General features: G+C 41.0%; 1 protein-coding gene across 2 annotated transcripts in view; it reads left to right on the top strand.

Annotated features, from left to right (window-relative positions):
- Nucleotides 1-359: 359 nt before the first annotated feature.
- Nucleotides 360-21432, top strand: part of LOC122770433 (protein ELFN1-like) — a 98841-nt gene continuing 77768 nt past the window's right edge. For both annotated transcript variants that reach the window (XM_044027281.1, XM_044027279.1), the window contains exon 1: nucleotides 360-655. The gene's annotated coding sequence lies outside the window, so the exon portion shown is untranslated. The remainder of the gene's footprint in view (nucleotides 656-21432) is intronic.

Genomic DNA, 21432 nt, shown 5'->3' with positions numbered 1-21432 from the left:
GAGGTTGTGCCTTGTTGGGATGAGGTCCTAATGAGGTGCAACCTATTTTCTGAGGAACCAGTTAAGTTAAGGGCTAAGATTTTAATCGTGGTCAGGGATACTTTGTTTAGTGTGTCCAAATGAATGGAAGTCAATGCAGTGTCTATGAAGAATAACTGCTCAAACCAGCGTGTTTGTGTGTGTGTGTGTGTGTGAGTGTGAGAGAGAGTGAGAGAGAGAGAGAGCGAGAGAGAGAGAGAGAGAGAGAGAGAGAGTCACAACAGTCAAATAGAGAGAGGGGAGAGAAAGAAAGACAGAGACGGACGGGGAGAGGAGGGGGAGTAGAGCCTGACGCAGTCTGAGAGGCAGAAACTGAGAGGAGAGAGACAGAGCGCGAGGGAGACAGAGGCGAGGAGGCAGCGCATCACATCAGGCACCGTTTTGCATCCCAAAATCTTGACGCGGGTGACTCGCCACACAAGCTGCTGCTGCTGCTGCTGCTGCTGCGGCCACCGAGTCACTTCAGAGACCGCAGAGGAGACAGAAGCGGGCTGGGATCAAATCAGTGACAGACAAAAAAAACTCCACCACCACATATCGGCACAACCTCACACAGACCGCAGCGTTTTGCTGAGGAGACCAGCGGCGTCTTCTTCCACGTTGGAGTCTGGAGCAGGTAAAGTGACAACCAGAAGCGAACATCTGTAGATCACGCGCAGAGCTGTGGGTGCGTGACATGTGTCTTTTTCCCCCCCTGTGATGGCTGGACTCTGTGTTGCGTATGCAACTTTGAAATAGACTAACAGCTCACTGGCATTCCTGCAGATGTGAAAACACCGACTCTGAACGCATCCGCGTGTGTACATGTTCTGTGTGTGTGTGTGTGTGTGTGTGTGTGGACAGACGTGACGAATGTTTTATTTTAATTTTGCTGAGCCTTCCTTGTCTTAATCTCCATCCCTGTATGTCCATTGATAATGCGGACGCAGATAGACGGATCCAGACTTGCATCATCGGTTTATGATGAACGTGTGCGGTGCTTAAACGTCCTGTATTTCAGTTTATGGAACCTATAGCGGTGCAGCTCTGAGTCTGTTCATGCTGTAAGGATGTGTCAGAGACACGTTATTTATATATCATTTTAATTTGGTCACCTTGTATGGAATGAAATTAGGGTTTTTGTCCCGGGACGGGCTGTATTTCCACAGTGAGGGAGCGACATGGTTTAGATTCAGAGACCCGCAGTGTTCAGGACCATGGACAGCGCCGGAACGCTCAGCTCGTGTTGTTCTTTGAAATATAGAAGCTTCAGTTGCATGTTCCTGCCATTGTTTTTCTCATTTGTCATATTATATATATATTTGTTTCTTATTTCTGGAAGACAAAAACTTAAACACCCCGCCCCCATCCCCATACTAAAACGACATCACTTCTTATTTGAAGCTCTCAGGGTTGAGATGCGATCCCTCAGTGGAAACAGGTCGGAACAGATCAGTTTTCTCTCTGACCCAAGTGCATGGAATCACCATGAAGACAGGTGATAAATTGACCAGGCATTCAAATGATTATTTATTGCACTGCCATAAATTGTCAAAGACTAACATTCAACACTGAAGCAGCACAGGCAGCACCACTAACAATGTTCAGAAAACCTTCCACAACCTTGGACAGGACTTCATAAAACCCTCAGGCATTAAGTGTCCTTGAATAAATCAGTGGAGGAAAATAATGAATGTATATGCTCCCCTGTATAGGACACGATGAGTCAGGAGACTCCTTGCGTTACATGACACTGAAATCTATGATAGTTGTATATTTAGGCTGTCACACTCCTCTTTACACACTTGTAGGAGATATTGGAGTGATATGTTAGAGATTGCTTGTACAAGAATGGCCTCCTATTACTCAAGGAGAGTCCTGGAGACCCAGAGTCTTGTAGAATCAATGCTAAGTAGAATGTGGTGGTGGCCCAGCCATCCTTGAGCATGATATATATAATCACTCTTACAGATAGATCTGGTTCCTAACCCCTTTAGACTGATTGATTTTCCTAAAACTGATCAGGATGATCACGACCATTTGTCTCAAACATGTTTCATTGGTCTGTTTTGTTTTGATGACACCTGTTGAAAAGCGATATACATTTTGGCTGGTGTGCTCGGTGCTTCCTGCTGACTGCTCCACGATCTGTTGTAATGCCTGTTGTTGCCATTTTGTCCAATAGGGCATGAACTACTAACAGACTTTTTCAACTGACTGGCTCCAATTGTTGGCCGAGTGCCACAGAGGTTGAGAGGGAAAAAAGCACTATGAATAGAAATGGTGTGAAACCACTTTCAGAAAAAGTGCAGCTTTAGGACATTAAGTGTTTGTACAGCTGGGGTTTGGGAGCTGGTTGCCTGACTTTTCTCAGGGCCAGAGATCCTCAGTCACAGTGAAAACTTAAGTTGTCCTGGGAAATTACTGATAACTATCTTAGAGGCCGCTCATCTTGCTTTCATCCTGCATTAGTGCTGCAGTGCTTGCTGCAGCACACTTCTCAAACCGAGAAGTCTGGTTGAAAGAGCAGGACATGATCGAGTGCAAAGCCATGTGAACTGCTTTGTTTGGTTACAGGCGGTGGAAAAATGTCACTAAATAAAATCAGACCTCTCACTCTACAATTGCCTTCACGGGAAAGGCTTTTTGTGCTGCGAGAGCAGAAATGTATGAAATGGTGGGACTCACAGTTAATACACCTGTAATACAGCAGACAGGAACATTCAAAATCAGCTGTAACAAAAGTGACAACATACAGTAAGTAAAGAGGAACTGCCAGAGTGCCTGCAAGTACAAAGTCCCTGAAAGAGATGGGTTTAATGTCTCTGTTCTCTTTGTACCTAAGCTGGGAATGTTTTTATTTTTTATTTTTATCATTTACTGCAGACCCAGGAGTGAGCTATCCATCCATGGTACAATCTTAGTACCTACAGGCATCACTTTGGGGCAAGTACTCTAGGAATATTAAAGAAACACTGCTGTGTAATGGGAGCTCCCTCCAAGCTCTCCCATCCATTTACTACATTTTTTTCACCCTGTTAGCTGCCATCGCAATGGATGAACATGGAATCCCATGCAGTCTAAATTTCACAATCCCTTTTGTTATTTGTCAAAGTCATACATTTTTCAACACACACAAGCTCCCCATAATAAACACAGAGGAGCACACCCAGCTGGCTGTATCACTTGTCATAATGTTGATCTTTGTTGAGTGGGAATACCCCATGGAAGCAGATCTGCATGTTAACATGGCACCTCCCTACACACGGATTCTGAATGTGAACATATTTTTCTTACTGTGGCATTGTAAAGAGAATGCTCAGTGCTAAATGTATTCGTTCTCTGTTTTGTTGTTGAAACTCACACAATCACACAATCCACCTCGCCCCTGTTTTTTCTCCCAAACACAACACCGTGCATGACATTAACATTCACAACGGCACATACACATATGATCACAGTATCTGTATAAGAGGGTTTAGGCAATGTGAGGAGACAAGCGAACAGATAAGAACATCCACAAACACTCGCACACGTACCCACACTGCAAACACACACTTCCCAGCATGCCATATTCCCTGTAGGAGGCGAGTTAGCATTCCAGGAGGTTTGCAATAACAACTGAAAAGCTGTAATTAGGAAGTTACACTTGTTACACACACACACACAAACTTCAATCGCTCATAAGAAACTATATCATGTAAATGTCTGTCAACCATTTTATTCCACTTTATCATCAACATGAGGGTTGCTGGAGGCTGGAGCCAATCCCAGCTGACATAGGGCAAAAGGAGGGGCTGACAGGTCACCGGTCTATCGCAGGACCAACGTACAGAGACAAACAACCATTCCCACTCACACGGTCAATTTAGAGTGTCTAATGAACCTAATCATCATTTTTTGTTTTTTGGACTATGGGAGGAAGCTGGAGTAGCCAGGAAGAAGCCACTCAAACATGGGGAGAACATGCAAACTCCACACAGAAAGGTCCTTGGTCAAAGGGTTAGGGTTCAAACTGGAGACGTTCTTGTTGTGTGGCAACAATGCCAGCCACGGCGCCACCATGTGCCCCTTAATTCAAAAATATTTTCTTAGCGCAGAGAGTTGTGATGTGATCTTAAATAAACCCTTTAACACCAAGCGTATCACAGGCGACACATTTGCGCAAGCGCCCCTTTGCTTTACCATAATTACGCGACTGGTTGTGCTATCGGACAATTTCCAATGGTTTCTGAAAGGTGAGAAGTTGCAAGTCAAAGCCAACATGTGGTTGTTACGGGGACTTCACTCGCACTGTTGCAGGAAGCCGGAGAATCAGCATCTTTGTCACTAGAGAGGAGATAGTTGGAAAAAAGCCTGTTCCCTTTTTGGCCTGATTTTGCACATTGAGACAAAGACTCAAACAAATGTTATTTTAAATATGTTTTATACTGTTCAAATTTCAAATTTAACATGCAAGATCTGGTGTTCATGTACAACTACATGTGTTTTTCTCAATTAAACTTTTAGTTTTTCTTCATTTTAAATTGGTAATACACTATTTTAACATTCAGTAAATTGTAAAGAACAGATATTAAAAGTTATTCTGGAAATATAGGCAAAAACACTCACTCACAGGACATTTATAGTTACAATCAGCAGAAAAAAAAAAAGTCCAGATGGACATTTTGAGGCTCAGGTGTTAAAGGGTTAAATTATATTAGTTAATTTAATGAATTATTTATTCAGGCAATATATCGATAAAGACTTTCCTGGTAAATATGGCACCGGTGAGCTATAGACATGATCTTGAACACTGTCATGAAAAAAATATAGCACCTTAAAACAATCCACAGACTGCCTAAAATGAGAGTACGACATGATAATTCATAGGCACGTCAACACATCAGCAACCAGAAAGGAGAGCAGGCAGTTGCTGCTCTTCAGTACGACATGTGTGAACATGGTTCTGCTGTTTGTGCAGCACTGAGAAACATTAAAAAAGTTTCATTTATTCTTTTAAAAGAATATAAGTCCACTGAAAACCTTCAAAGAGGTTGCATTTATCATATTACCGCTGTGGCAGAAATCTTTGAACCGACCCCATGAGATCAAATGTGTACACATGCTTGAATACAAATAATACATTATTGATATTGTATTAATAAAATATATTAATCTGTGGCTGCAGGTGTTTGTTCTTGTAAGCGTGAAGTTGACCTCATCCCATGTGATGACATGTTGTCAAAGCTTTTAGGCTCCGGGCTCATCCAGTTCTTATGGCTCCCTTTTTCATTGTGGAATCCTAAAAAACTGGACTTGTTTTGGGTCTCGAGCTGTAGTTTCATGAGAGCCGCTTTCATTAACCACAGAGTAACAGTTTGAAACAACGAGATCATTTCACCGTGACCTCAGACCCCATGCTCACGGTGTGAATGATGAATGAGCTGCTTAATGTATGCTGATGCATGTCTTAGTGATGGTGGTGTGGCAGAAAGGAGAACTAATTTCAACCTTAACTCTCAAGAAAGAAGGTCTTGCGCCTTCTTTTGTTCTTTCTATACTCTCTCCCCAAACACTGTGTCCCTCCTCCCTTTGTTCGCTCATCTATAGCCTCCATTTTTCTATACTGCCACAATATACATACCTTATTCAGACAGCATGTGCGTGTGTGTGTGTGTGTGTGTGTGTGTGTGTGTATTGAGTCAGCTCGTTTGTATGCTGGAACATACCAGCCTCTCTCTGGAAATCAAGGAGAGATCGTGGTGTGTATGCTGAGAGAGGAAGAAAGAGAGGAGGTAAGAGCAAGCGGGGGAAAAGGGGAAGGCAAAGAAGACGGGAGGTGATAGGAGACAGAGTGATAGAGAGAGGGATTGGGATGCCATAAGGTGGAATGAAAAAGGTGGAGTGGAAAAAAATAACAAAGGGAAGAAAAGATGGAGAGAGCACTCAATAGATGTGTTTTCTCCCCCAGCCTGCTCGTCTCTTTTCTGTTTCATTACCTCGGCCTTCTGTTGTGCAGACAGCACTGTCTCTGTGTCAGAGGTAGTTTGGAGACAATGTGGCCTGGCAGAGACTTGAACACCCCTCTGATGTCCTGTTCTGACGTACTCTTCAGGGCCAGAAGGAGAAATCTCTCTGGCTGTCCCATTAACTACTGCAGAATGAAGTACTGAAATGGTATTACCTACCCTGACTGAACAGCATTTTGTCTCGCCCTCCATTACTCAGCAGAGATCTGTCGTTCGGACCCTCAAGATATCAGCATGAGGAGACCAACAGGGAGATTGTTTCTTTTTCTTATTTCTTTCTCTCCTCACTTATCTTCTCCGGTCTCTGGTGACAAATTTCTCTTGGGTTTGGGCGTCATTTGTAACCCCTTCCTGTTGCTTGAAATATCTAGTGAGAATCTCCAACAGAGATGATAATGGAGGAGGATAATGGTGGAGATGACTCTCTGTTAACAGCTAATGGATAACTTTCATATGGGACCATTTGAGTCCTGAAACGATGACGTTTTCTTTTTGGCTTGATGACCTCATTTCTTATGTACTATGTTTTGCTGGCACTTCCAAAAGAGCAAAAAGATAATGGCCCCTGACGTTGAGGGGGTGAATAGAAACCTTTAATCGCCGATGAGGGCGTGCAAATAAGCTCTATCTTTATCAATCAATGAGGCTAAATAAGCTCAAGAACATTTCTGAAGCATGTGAAGTGGGCATCGGCAATCGCATGGTCTACAGTGGGTTTAGTCACAGATCCCAAGAGCAACACAGGTTTATTTACTGTGTGAAAGTTTAAACTGATCTTGACACTCAGAGTCAACAGAGATGAGGAAGTACAGTTCCTGTACCGGTCTTTCTCCCCCTCCTGTGTTTTGTTGTGCTACAATTATTCACAAGCTTTGTGAAATCAGCCAACTGGCAATCACAAGACGCCGGGCTAAACCATTCAAACCTTTTTGTCAATTAGCACTCACTAACACCAGGGAACAATACCAGTGCTCAGCAGCCAAGTGTGTATGACTGTGTGTGTGCGTGTGTGTGTGTGTGTGTGTGTGTGTACTGTATGTTTCGTGTGAATTATTAAGTGAGTGCACGAGTGGGCGGGCATCATGTGTTTGAGGAAGGTCAGAAGTCAACTGTGTGTATGTATTCCCATGTCTGTCTGGGTATAATCTATAATCTCTCTGTCTGTTTGTCTGTCTTTCTGCCTCTCGCTCTGTGTATGTGTGTGTGTTTGAATAACAGCTCTCCTTATATAATCCTTTCACAGAGCTTTGTGTATTTTACACAGTCTTTCTACAAAAATTACAGACTACAGATGTACTTGTGTGTGTATGTGTCGCTGTGTGTGTGTACCTGGTATTCCTTATGTTGTGGGGACAAAAAGTAAGTCACCATAATGTAAATGACTACATTTTAAAATGAAGTTTTAGGATTAAGCCAGTAGTAATTATGGTAAAGGTTAGAGTAAGTCTCCAGGAATTTAATGTAAGTCAATGCAATGTCCTCATGGAAACCAGTGTGTGTGTGTGTGTGTGTGTGTGTGTGTGTGTAACCAGAGAAAAGAATAGGAAACAGGACAGAAACAGCATGTTTATCTGACAGCTATTGGCAGTATGTACTCTAGGTGTTGAAAGTGTGACACACTGTGTTTGTCTGTGTATGTGTGTGTGTGTGTGTGTTCAGGCATATGCTGCATGCTAAATGTGTGAGTGGGAGTGATATTGGGTGTGCATGATTTTGTAATGGTTGCCTGTAGTCAGCCTATGATTTTCTTCCTGTGACACTGTCACATTTCTGTCTCCCGGGCTTTGTGTTAGGATGTGACATCACATACTTTCCTGTTGGTTTTGTTTGGAGACATTCATTCAAGACGTGGCCTTAATTTCTGCTCATCTGAGGAGATAAAGACATGCTGTTCAGAGTTGTGTAGCTCTCCTATCTGGGGTGATGAAAGTAGGTGACTGGTTTTGTTCCATTTATCGTGATATACCACAGAGAATTTGATAATCAAAAGAATGACAATTCAATTAAAATCAATATTGGAATCCATTTTCTGTTGATCCAAAATATAAATTGAAAGTAAAGCTACATGCTGCCTTGCTAAGTGACATCAGCTGGTTAACCAGTGCATTGGGATCCAGATTCTGTTCAGCACATGTATATATACATATATATATATATATATATATATATATATATATATATATACATACATGTACACATGCAGTCAGGCAGTTGTTTTTCAATACTGGATGGTCATGTTTGTGAGAAAGCCAAATCTTGATTCCAATTTGATTGTCAAGTCCTTCTGAACGTCCAGGTTTATTTTTAGCAGTAGAATCTTTTTGTGGATGCCTCATGGCCTTTTAAGTCACAGTCTAACTCCATCTAACATTATGTAGCTGCTGTGCAGCCGCCTCACCTCCATCAGCTGTGGCATAAAATGTGTCACTCTGTTGCTGGGCAACACAAAAACAAAACAGGGCTATACTGAGAAACAGAGAGAGATGTGTGGACCTGACAAACGTTGTGGTTTAAATGTAGCGGGAATGTGTTTCAATTTAAAAGTTACACACGATAGCTCTACATTTACATCACCTTTAGGTCCAAAAGTAAACTGCTCTAAAAACATGAGTGTGTTCCATGAATTATTGGCAGAGTAAAAATAAATAAATAAATAAATACGAACAAATGCAACAATAGTCAAATGCAGCAGAAGCTCCTTGTTGGCTAATCACTCCTTCACCTTTTGTGTTGCCCTCTTACTTTCTGCCTTGATGCCGTCTTTCCCGTGAATATTTTGTACATAAAAGAAAGCAACCAGATCAAAATGGAGTGTTTCACCCTCAAGGCTGTGGAAATAGTTTTATTTCTAATAAAACATAGAAATTCACGGAAGCAAAGAGTAACTTTAGACAGCAAAAAAAAGTGTACTTTGATTTTTATCTCCACATAAAAAATATAGACAAGCAATTTTAGCTGAGCTTCCAGATATGATCAGACTAGCATATCATGGAGCAGCACTCTCATGCACAGCGTGCACATACCCTCACACACACAGACACACACCAGCACGATGATGTCAGGACCAAAGTCACATCATCTTGGAGAGAAAACAGGCCAAAATCTCATCACGGCATCCTGAAATGAGATTACCACCCCAGCCTTGCTTTTATATAGAAGCCAATATATCATTCACCCCCTCTCTGCCTCCTTCCTCTGCAAATTGTATTAAATCCTAGATATGTCCCTTAGAATCAAGACCAGATTGTGGGGTGGGGAGGTCGGGGTGAGAGACACAGGGAGAGAAAGAGAGAGAGAGCTTTAGGGTCTCTGCAAACAGCACATCTTCTTAGTGTGTTCGCTCAAGGAAACATTGAGATGTGTGAATTGAGAATGTCACATGCAAGAATGGGTTGTTTCTCCTGTGTGTCTGTATCTGTGGACACGTTACACTGTTTGGATCTGCCTTTGGAACAAAAACGCACGTGTCAACACATGTACATGTATGTGGACACTCATAGAATATACATTCCTAAACCTAAACCCAGTTCTAACCCTAAAACCAAGTCTTAACCCTCAAAAAGCCCTTTAAAGTGATGACAGAATGTGAAGAACATGTCCTCACTTTCCCAAAATGTCCTCACTCCCTATGGTTTATACAATTTCTGGTCCTCTCAAAGATACCTGTACAAGATCACACATGCATGCACGCACACACACCTTAACCTAACCCTAACCTCAGCCTAACTTTAAAACACCTTAAAATGTGGTCATTTTACGTTATTGGGACTTGATTTTTGTCCCCATAAGGAAGACAAGTCTTTACAATATGACTATGTAAACAGATTTAGGTCCCCACAACATAAAGAATACCAGGTATACACACACACACACACACTAACTGGACTAACGGTATCCATAATACATGTCGACTGTTAGAAGCCGCCTCCTGTCCAAATAGGTAAGAGCTGCATTGCTCTTCCCAGTAAATATCTGTAAATAAATGCACATCATTATACAACTGTATGCATGTGAACATGCATACGGGTTTCCAAATAAAATATTGTCATTTTTGTTGCACCACAATGAATTAAACATTGGCCTTTTAGAAGTAGGAAAGCTACAAAACACCTATACATATTCATCAGTGTAATGTTTATTTTCGTTGTTAATGTATTTGCCTACAATTTGTCAAATAATAATAATAATGACAAAAACCACAATCCATAATAGTCTAGTTTATTCATCGTGTTTGATAAAGGGAAGTATTATAATATTTATTTAAAACAAAAACTAGAATAATTGTCAGAATTCCTAGATTTCCTTTTTTAATTGATTGTACGTTAATTGATAAATGTTTGCAGTCCCAGTTTGGTCAAGGTCATAGATAGTTTAGGTTAAGGTCCTTCTCTTTTTAACACGTGTCACAAAAAAACAAGTCCACGAGAAAAAACTGTTCCTGTAGATCGTGGTTGGAAAAAAATCGAATCAATCCTATAATCCTACGCAAGTCGAGCGCCAGACCTTATCACTCCACGTCAGCTGCAGACGTCACTAATGCTCTTGTGACTGAATGGGAGCGAATCTCTGCAGCCGACTTGTAAATCCTGTGGAAAGTCGTTTCTAGGAGACAGGAGGCTGTGTGTCCTTATACTTTTGACCATGCGATTGGTTTGATTTGAATTTCATTTCATCATTTATTAGACTTGTCACCTTACAGCCAATGACAGCAGGACATAAAGAAGAGACCAGCTCACTATGCAGACCTACAGCCACACAGCACTGCAGGAAGAAACACCAAAAGTCTACTGTCCTTACACTGTACCTCATCACACAGCAGTGTGACTCACCCACCCTTCCCTTTCTGCTCTCCAGATGCCAACTCAGCTATTTAGCTCACGTCTGCCCTCTCTGACCATGCGTGGCCTCACCCCTCCTCTGTTCTTCTCCTCTCTTTATATATTGCCCCTTGCTGCTGTATATATATAACTCCTTTGCGAAGCGGCTGTCACATATGAGCCTGCGCTGTAAGCACATGCATTTAAGTCACGTTATATCCTTAAGATGCAAATGAAACATAAAAGAGCCCTGATCAGCAAAAGGTCCTGAAGTCAATCACAGTAATGAGATCCTGTGGGAGGCTTGTTCATGTGTGGATGTGTTTGCCTGCATGTTTTACTGTGTGTATGTGTGTGCTCATGTGTCCTGTGTTTGTGTGAATGGAGCTCTCTGTGATGGCGGAACACTTGAGTATTGTCCGTCTGTCCACATTTTCTACAATTAGAAGCGAGTGACTGTTGGAATATTTGGCTCTGATTCTTCCATCCTCAAAGCCCTTTGATGTATGCAGCCAGCAGCTGTGTATCGATGGGCTAGGAGCCAGTCAGAGACCAACTAGGGCCTCTTATACTTTTACCCAATACTGCGAAACACTGGACACTTTGTCCAAAACACAACGAGACAGTAGTGACTGGACTCGACGTTGCACGAGAGGCGTAAGGTGTTTCGGATAAAGGGGATGAAGGAGAATCTACACAGACTGTAAAATTTATACTTAAATTAGTGTCAGAGACTTACAAGTTAAAATCTGGACAACACAAGACTCTCAAATTTTAAATAAAACTTGTTGATTTAGGTAAAACATATTTATTTTGATTGTGTCGTAGTCAGCACTCTGCCTTTCTGCATGGAGTTTGCATGTTCTCCCTGTGTGTGTGTGTAGGATTTCTCTGGGTTCTCCGGTCTCCTCCCACAGTCCAAAAACATGCAGATTTGGGGATTAGGATACTCTAAATTGACTGTGAGAGTGGATGATTGGTTGTCTCTTTATGTGTCTCTATGATGGACTGGCGACCTGTCCAGGGTCTTTCACCCTATGTCACCTGGGATTGGCCCCAGCGACCATCATGCGGAGGATAAAGGGGTAGAAGATGAATGAATTAAAAAAAAATTTTGATTTAAAAAGTGGAGGAAAAGTGTGACATTGCTTTCAAAATGCAGACTAAATAACCAGGATGCAAAGACCACTTATGTACCAGTGAGACAATTATTTGGCCGGCGAACCGAGGAACTGTCACATGCTTCCAAGTTTGGGAAATACCATCCTGGACATTCTCTTCCTGCTTCAGTCGTGCTATGGTTGCGAGTCAGATGGAAGCTTAAAATTTGGGCTCATCCATGAAATTCTTCCTTTTTAATAGCTCGTTTTTTGAGCTCAAGAACATGATCAGAACCCTAATCCTAACCCACAGGGAAGGCAAAACAAGCAGTTGCCTTGGTTCCATGAGGTGACCGGGGGTCCCAAAGAACAGCCAAGCACATTAATCCAGAGGAATGACAAAAACCTCCAAACTGATTTATTTTACAGGAACAGGCCTTATGCCACAATCTTGCTGCCAAAACCTTTGTAATGCAATGCATGAAAAATGGAGCACACTTGCTTCAGGGAGTCCAAAATGTAATGTGAGGCAGGAGATGGAGGAAAATAGTAATAAAAAACAATACAAACCACCTAGTGGTCAGAGTGTTTGCCTCTGTAACAGGAGGTTGGTGGTTCAATCCCTGACGACATCATACTAATGATGTAAAAAAAACAAAACATGGTGGATACTCTGAGATTGACTCACACACCATCCAAGTGGTCGCAGAAATACTATAGGAAACAGGAGTGGAGTGTGGCTTCATGACAGCTATATGTAAGCCAAGGGATTCATTTGTTGTAGCAGAAAATTGGTGAACTGACAAATTACTGCTAACACCAGCAAGTTTGTCAGTGTGCACAAGCTTCCAACTGAACTGTTAATTATGTGTGTGTGTGTGTTTGTGATCAATATGGATGACAAATGGCAGTTTGGTCTGGTTCCATGTAGGTTGTTTTGTCTGTGTCTCAAATCTCCTTTGAAACACCTTTGGAAGGACTGTGAGCATTTACTCACGTCGCAAACTACAACTCGAGAAAGCTCACCGAGTAAAGTGAGAACTGTTAGTGCCAAGCAATGTGGAGCAACAACTCATAGTAAAAAAAGTGCTTTCCTTGTTATAATAAACTGAAATGAACAGAACTCATGTGTTCTGTGTTCATTTACTCGTGCCAAGATGCAATCTTACAGAAATGTGCTCCAATTTGTTTGGATATGTTTTCTGCTTGGCTCAGACTTGATGCTCCAAGACCTGGAAAGGCACAATAACATCTGTGTATATTGTTAAAACCTCAGGCACTGTGGTGAATGATATTAACAGGGTCCAATAAGCCAGTGAGGCATTCACATGTTCTCCGAGGGACTTAGAAGAGCTCAAACTTTACCTAGTTGACATATAGATCCCCCATGCACAATGCACAGGTATAGGCATCTGGGGTTTATGTGCAGTGATAATAAGTTTATCGACCTTTTGGTGCAGTAACTATGAATGTAAATGCACCTCCAAACAAAAAACATGGCAGATGCTGGGATTAAAATAAGGAAACAATAGAAAAACAAACAATCAAGTGGCCCTACATCCTGCAGGGCTCCAATTGTCACTTGCTGGTTACCCCAGAAACTCAGACCTGTAGTTTGATGACATCTGGAAGCAGCGTGGAATCATGGCATCATTGTTGTCTTATTGTCTCGTTTAGTTCCGCTGTGTTTACACAACAAAATTAAACAAAAAAGACAAAACACATAGGCAAACTAGTATTACTGAATATTTCCATCCTGGGGGTTTCCAGAAGTTGAATAAGGTAAAAAGGATGACACTAATAAAAGGTACGTTAGTGTTTTCAGTTTTTATATTAAATTTTTTTCTCTTTACACATTATTGTTAAGCACAATGAATGACACCCGTGTATGATAATGTGCTATACAAATACACATGCCTTGCTTGCCATTAGAACGACATTAACATTTCATGTATTTCATCAATTTTGTCTGTCAACTCCAAATAGACCTGCTACTGATCATTAATAATGGGTCCTTAATGTTCATCAATGCACTGCAGAAATATTCTAATGTCAGTGTTGGATTGCAGTCCTTAGATAAGTATAATTAGAAAAACTACACTGCATTACGTGTACACACTACATCAGCAGTAGAGTTTGCTGGTTTTTCTATGACAAATGTTGGAGGGAAAGTCTGACTTCATTGTAATGAAGCTTTCATGTAAATTCTATGACATGCTTCTATTAGAGTTTCATTCCCGTAATTCCCATGTTATATTCCTCTCAAAAGCATGCGCTGTGTCACTTAGCCTGTCATTTCCAAGAATGTCAACGCCGCGATCAGCTGTTCAACAGCTGGTCTTGTCGGCCTCAATAGTGCTGGAACACGCCCGACTCGTTAGCCAATCATCTCGCTGTCTTTTTAGATGTTGTGTCTCTTTGTGTCTTAGTTCTCTCGCTCTGCCGTCACTCACTTTTCTGTTCTGATTGAATAAATGACTTTTATGATTCCTTGACATTATTCCAGATTATCCAGCAGTAGACCTACAGTAAGGTTATGGACAGTTTATACTTATATTAGTTTTAAACATCGTATATACCGTACCCTGTTATTAAGCTTGTGAACAACAGCTGCTTAAATGTATCATTCACATTTATTTTATCCACTTTTATCTCTAACAATGCATTTCGTATTGAGCAGTATCACACACACATTTGATTACACCACTGTCGAGACTTATCCTTAACTTTTCCACTTTAGCCTTTATGTGCATCACTTTTGAAAGCTCAGGCACAAGTGACCCATTTCTTCTTGACCTGTTAAGCCCACACATGATCAGACTCCTGATGTCTGTCTCTCCCTCCTCCTGTCACTGGTACTTTCAGAGCAGATATCTCAGAGCAGGTCATTGTAGGCCATCTGCTGCTTGTCACTAGTCCATTACTGTACTCGCCTTCCTGATTTGTCTGCCACCTTGGTGCCAGAGAATCTTCTTCTGAGGTGTCCTTGGGCAAGGCACGGACTTCCTACTCATGATAAATGAGGCTACTTCTACACTCAGTGTGTTTACATCAGGGGTGTCAAACATACGGCCCCGGGGCCAGAACCGGCCCGCCAGAGGGTCCAATCCGGCCCACAGGATGAATTTGTTAAAATTTCACACTAATCTAAACGTAATGTCAAATGCTTCAGATACCCGTGACTAAATGCTTGTGCCTTTATAGATCCAGTGTGCTGTGTAAATAGTAAATTTAGGCATGATATTGTTGAAATTGCACTTATATTTCTCAAGAAATTTCATGTTTTGTAAAATTATCCTTCATTAAATGTAAAACAAAGGAGAAAAAACAAAGGGGTTCTTGTTGTTCATAGGTTATTATTCTATTATTTTGCTATTTTTACTGGTCCGGCCCCCTTGAGATCAAATTGTGCTGTATGTGGCCCCTGAACAAAAATGAGTTTGACACCCCTGGTTTACATGCATGTTAAAAGTCCAATTTTAGTCAGACTAAGACAGTTATTCGGTTTTCTTAATGTCATGTAAACACATTAGTCTGACTAAAATCAAGCTAGTCATAGTCAGATTGGATAATGCGATTCATAGTCCGATTACTCCTGCATGTATACGCTTAGTCAGACTGGAGTCAGACTTCTTGTTCTTGTTTCCTCCCGATCTTTGACCCGGAAGTAGATGGAGACGATGTATGAACTGCAGTAATGTTGCCGGAAAAGAACAAACAACGCAGTCGGCTGGAGCGAATGCTACGGAGAAGACCCACTTTTGGTCTAGATAAACATGTACAGCAGGTAGAAGACACACAGAACCGCAGCATGATCCATCTCATTGTTCAGTGATGTGAAGGTCAACAGAAAACTGATTCAATACGCAACAGCTTATAGAGAGACACAGTGGCACCTATGGAGGCGGAGTCACACATACACGGCCAATTAAATTGAATAAATCTCCTCTGCATGTATACTTGGACTCTGCAACCTTGTCCGGTTGCCTGTCTTAGTCGGACTATGACCGTAGCTGGATTTAACTGTGCATGTAAACGAGTGTAGCCGGAGGGCAACCAAAAAGAGAAAACTCCCAGGTGGATAAACAGAGTATCACTTTATTTCTCATTATTATCAGTGGTCCTGATGTGCCAATGATGAACACCAGATTTAATTATCACTGAAGAGTCTATCTCTTATCTCCCTTATCGCAGCACTGAGGTGTTAAAAGAGCAGGAAAATTAGGAAGCAGGTTTTGAAAGTGCTATTTCTCTGCTTAAAAGTCTGGTCGCTCACCGGCTCACCCTGAAACAATTATCCTTAATGGGATCTTGTAAAATATTCCATGATGGCACCATAAAGACAAATGACTAAATGCACAGATTGAATAGATGCCAAGGAAATACTTAAAATCTTCATCCTCATGTGTCCATATTTAGTAGTGGTTATCTGAAAGATCTTGACATAGGTCGGGCTCAGAAAGACTGGCATTGCCATAGGAACCAGCTGCACCCACGCATTCATGGAGAGATGGCAGAGGTAGTCACAGAGAGACAGGGAGAATGAGAGAGAGAGTGGGACGGAGGGAGAGAGGGAGGGAGGTAGGGAAAGATGTGATGACTTTGATGTGACTAGCAGCCCCAGGTCTCTAATCTTCTAAATATTTTCCTGCTTATGAGATGAGATTTACCCTCTTTTTAAAATTCCCCCATGTACACGTTCTTTGCATCTGTGACAGATGTCCTTGGGCAGAGTGAGCATGGAGATGGAGTTGAGTCAGAGATATAGAGCGCGCAAACCTGCTTTTTAACAAGAAATGATGTCAGTCAGACCACCTCTGTGTGCTGCTATGTGGAGGGGAAAGCAATACTACCTGCAGGATGCTCCCAGCTAGAAGGAGCCTTCAGGGGAGCTGGGATGTGTGGCAGGATTCTATATGCATCGGACGCGTGGTGGCCCATGTGTCACGTCTTATCAGGTTGCGCTGAGTATCTCAGCAGCCACCGCAAGTCTACTGCCTGATAGCTCCGCCTGTCACATTCTGTAGCAGTAATGAAATACTGCCTCTGTCATTTTGTTTGCCCAAGCATTGATCTCGCTCATCTCACTCACAGCAAACCCATTAAAGATTCCTTTTATCCAATCCAAACTGCCATCAATTACCAGGCCTGGGCACAAAACTTTGTTTTTTCTCTGAACTTTATCAACTTGTTTCCATGCCAGTCAAGACAACAATCATTTTTTTATCTGTAACAGAACACGTTTGTAAATCCCGGAGGCAATATGTTAGATTCTGTTAGATGGGCAAGTATCTGAAAAATGAAACTGCAGATGATTTTGGACTGAATGAACTTGCTGTGCAATATATGGTGGCAGGGAAAGTGTCTATATTGAGCCTCTGTAAAAAAAATCATGTTCTGCAAAGTAATCAGTCATTTTCTCAATGTTGTTTTACATTAAGATATTCTTCTTTATACGTGGTTTGTTTATGACCTCTTTTTAATCTTAGCACAAATAATTCGATTTCATTCTACTTAACTATCTAACATAATTTCTTACATCTAATTTTATCTATATACAAATGTTTTTGAATTGACTCCTTTTGAGCTCATCTCATTTCAACTTTAACTTCTCTATTTTTCAGTTAAATGTCAGGTGTTTACTCTCAGCTCTTTTATCTTATTTCTCAATCTATTTTTTTTAATCAACTGTAATTCCTCTATAACCCCATTTATGACCTCTATTGTGTATCACATGTCATCACTCTCTCATTTCTCATCTTGTTAAGTCAAGATACAATTGAAGATACATTGATCATACTACATTTGTAGACTGAATACTTGTTATTTAATAACCCAGAATCAGGGACTGGATTAAACACTATTTTGGACATTTACAGTAGCCCACAATGGACAAACTAGGTTCTCCAACAGACAAGGAAGGGAAACTTCAGCATCGGCAACATGCAACTTCAACAATTATTGTTGCAAAATGTACACACTGTACCTTTAAAAGCTGTGTATCACTGTTATGTGGGGACATATGATGGAAAGAAAGAAAGAGGTGAAAGATAAGGAGGAAAGAGAGGTCAGAGGGAACGATAAACAAGAAGTTTGATGTTGTTCTGACGCCTGCGACCATCTGTCAAATGTAGTCATCAGCCCACTCGCCTGCAGTCACCTCACTCACTGTCATCTCTACAGCCTGATGGATGCACTCGTGTGGTGTGTGTATGTGGAAAGAGTCAACACCACCCTGACAGTGTGATGTGCTGTTTGAGACAAGGATCAGGGCGCTTCCAGGTGGTTTTGTCATTTGATAATTGTACACATGTTGTTGACACACAACACTCACAAATGGTTTAAGGCAGCTTTGGCTCCATTACCCCACTCTTTCCTTTCCGTTCCTTTGACCCTTAGAACATAATGTATTTTGCCTGCTTTTTTCCATTCCTTTGTTTAACCCTTAATGGCACAGATGTGTGCTGAAGGTGCACCCTTGGTAAATTACCATGGAAATAATCCATAACTCCTTAAATTGGACGTCCTGGGGGTGTGCATTTTCTTCGTCTTCTTATGCTATAATTTATGATTTATTTTATATCAAATTTTTAGTAGTGATATAAAGTAGCAATAACTGTGCAGCAGTCACAAAATAAATCCTATTTTTTTCCTTTAGTTTTTGCTCATAAAAACGAGCAAAGCTAACTTTGAACTCGAGTTCCATATTTCACAAATTCAATCCGATTTTAAGGTTGTGCTGGAAAAAAAGGATATGTGGAATGGAATGTGTTCTAAGGGTTAAACATGCAGTATAAAAGAATATGCAAAATGTCTAATATCGTTTTTTTTTTAGCATAACTAAAATTTCATTTTCACCAACTATTTAAACACACCTGACAAAAAGTACTCAAAATGTTTAAAATGGGATTGATTTTGTGAAATTTGGAAATACGTCACAGTTCAAATACGTCACTTGGCTCGATTTTATGAACAGAAAGAAAAGGAAAACGGTCTATTTTGTGACTTCTGCACAATTATTGCTACTTTATATCACTACTCAACAAAAAAATGCATTTAAACGCATTTAAAGCTTGAATATGTGCCCTACAAACACACACCCCCGGGATGTCCATATAAGGAGTTGTGTATTATTCGCACAGCAAATTACCATGGGCACACTGAGGGTTAAGCCTTTTCCTCTTACTTATAGCAGAAACTAATTTAAAATGAATGCCATACTTTTTCCGCGATTAAGGTTCTGTGCTTAACTTACATCTGACAGTAGCTTTTTGAAAATCTCTCCCCCGAGGCTGAAAAAAACGCAGAAAATAAACATAAGGTAAAAAGATACGGGTTGTCAGACGTTCCATATTGCATTTGTTTGCTGAAAAAGATGCTGTTTGTTTGAGATATGTTATTTGACCTCCTATAAAGCAGTTATCTCAGGTGCTGAAGCTTCCTCAGTGGATTTCTACAGAAAAAACAACTTATTGTGATTTGAATCACAATAAAATAACAGATCAAATTGTTCCACCTCATTAATACTTCTTCATAGTCTCTTTTATACTCATCCCTCCCCTCTCTTTCACTTTTATCAGAATACGGCATTTGTGCTGGCGCTTCTCTCTGTCGCGCTCTCTATAAACCTCCTTAAAAGTGATCTATACCACCAGAGGGGTAATTTGCTTTAGCTCAAATCCTAGATGAAAGCCATTTTTCACCCACCAGAGTCAGGATGGGTACATATTCAAGTGCTAAGAGCAATGTATTTCATAGAACAGAGGTGTGAAGAGGGAGGAATAGGGAAGAGAGTGGGGGAAGGGTTCAGAAAGATCCTGTAGTTCACAATGTATTCTTTAGTAATAGGGACATTCTGTGCCATTTTCCTCTCTTTTGTAACATCAAACAAAACAGATGCCATTGTTGAGGGTTTCTCTGGTGATGAGAATGCGTTAATTAATCAAGGAATGCCTTTTCAAGCAGAGACAGCAACGAGGAGAGGAAACACTTTTGCGTGTTTTATTCACTTATTCATTAATTACGATCTCCTTATTTTGTACAAAAGTCTAGAAAGTAAAGCCATGTTTCCTGAGCCCTTTTTCTGTGACTCTGGTGCTGTAGGTCTTCTGTCTACATATTGGCTTTCATTTCACACTCGACTTAAGTAATGTATAGGCAGGCACAATAAGGTCCAAATCATCCTGCAGCCCAGGGAGCGAGTGCTTTACCGCCATGGTGAGGAAGAATCATTACAGCCTCCTCTCTTCCTGCTCCAGTATTGGCACTCCTAAAGTGATGTTGGGCCAAATGACTTTACATATTTAATGTATTTCGACATGCTGGAGGGCAACAGGCATCTATTGTGCATCACTTGTCCCTTATGCCTCCAAACAGCAGGCTCAAATGATGCTGCAGGAAAGATTCTCAGCTCCACCCCCAGCTTGTTCGGGAGTCCACAGTGGTTTCAGGTTTGAATTTAAAATGATGAGAATATTAGCAGATGAACATGTTCGCTGGCTGAGTGAAATCAAAGTGTTTTGCTTTCAGTGGAACAACTCTGCTTCAAGGCATGCGATGCTCATTTGGCTTTGTGCTGCCTGGAAAATCATTCTTTTAATGCCAGTGAGAATTTCACAGTGCAGCTGTATTAAATCAAGTGTTATTTTCCCTCGTATTGTTTTGCATGCTCGGGTATAATTTTGGTATGTGGTGTTTTACCCGAAGATGTGCGATGTTAGCATATGATGAGCATCGTAAACACAGGACTTGCTGAGGTAGGGGAGTTATTAGTTTCTGCCTCTCTTATCTCTGCACAGAAGATGAATGTTACTTTGTATGTGTGCGTGTCTGTTTGTGTGTCTGTGCACAGGGAAAAATCAGTGTTATTGTTCATCAGACCAGTAGTCCTTGACAGTCTAACATCTAACGCACTCACACTCGTGCAAACTCATGTTAGTATTGGTGTACTTAAAGGGTTTCAACATTAATTCAAACATTAACCCTTGTGCTCACACAGCCCTGATCTGTGCCACAGGTTCACCCATGGTCATTTGCAGTAGGAATAATACACAACTCCTTATATGGACATCCTGCGGGTGTGTGTTTATAGGTCACATATTCAGGCTTTAAAAAAAGGTGTTTTTTCGTGTTCTTATGTGTTGTTGAGTCAGAGTTATGATTGATTTTATATGGCATTTTTAGTAGTGATATAAAGCAGGAATAATTGTGCTTCTTTTTGTTCATAAAAATCAAAACTTTGAATCAATCCACTTAAACATTTACAGAGTACTTTTTGCTCATATAGTTGATAAAAAAATGACATTTTGTTCATCAGATTGCCTAGTTTGTGGTGAAAAAGAATATAAAACACTGTGTGGCACATTCTTATAACCTCTGTATATATTGTACGTTTAAACACAGTAATGGAAAAAAAGCAGCTAAAATGCTTTGTGTTCTAAGGGTTAACCTTAAAACCAACAAGGACACAGAGTGAGCCTATTAAAA

The sequence above is a fragment of the Solea senegalensis genome, linkage group LG6 (assembly GCF_019176455.1).
Source record: "Solea senegalensis isolate Sse05_10M linkage group LG6, IFAPA_SoseM_1, whole genome shotgun sequence".
NCBI classification, from domain to species: domain Eukaryota; kingdom Metazoa; phylum Chordata; class Actinopteri; order Pleuronectiformes; family Soleidae; genus Solea; species Solea senegalensis.
The sequence above is the reverse complement of the archived record's forward strand: the minus strand, read 5'-3'. Positions and strand labels throughout refer to the sequence as shown.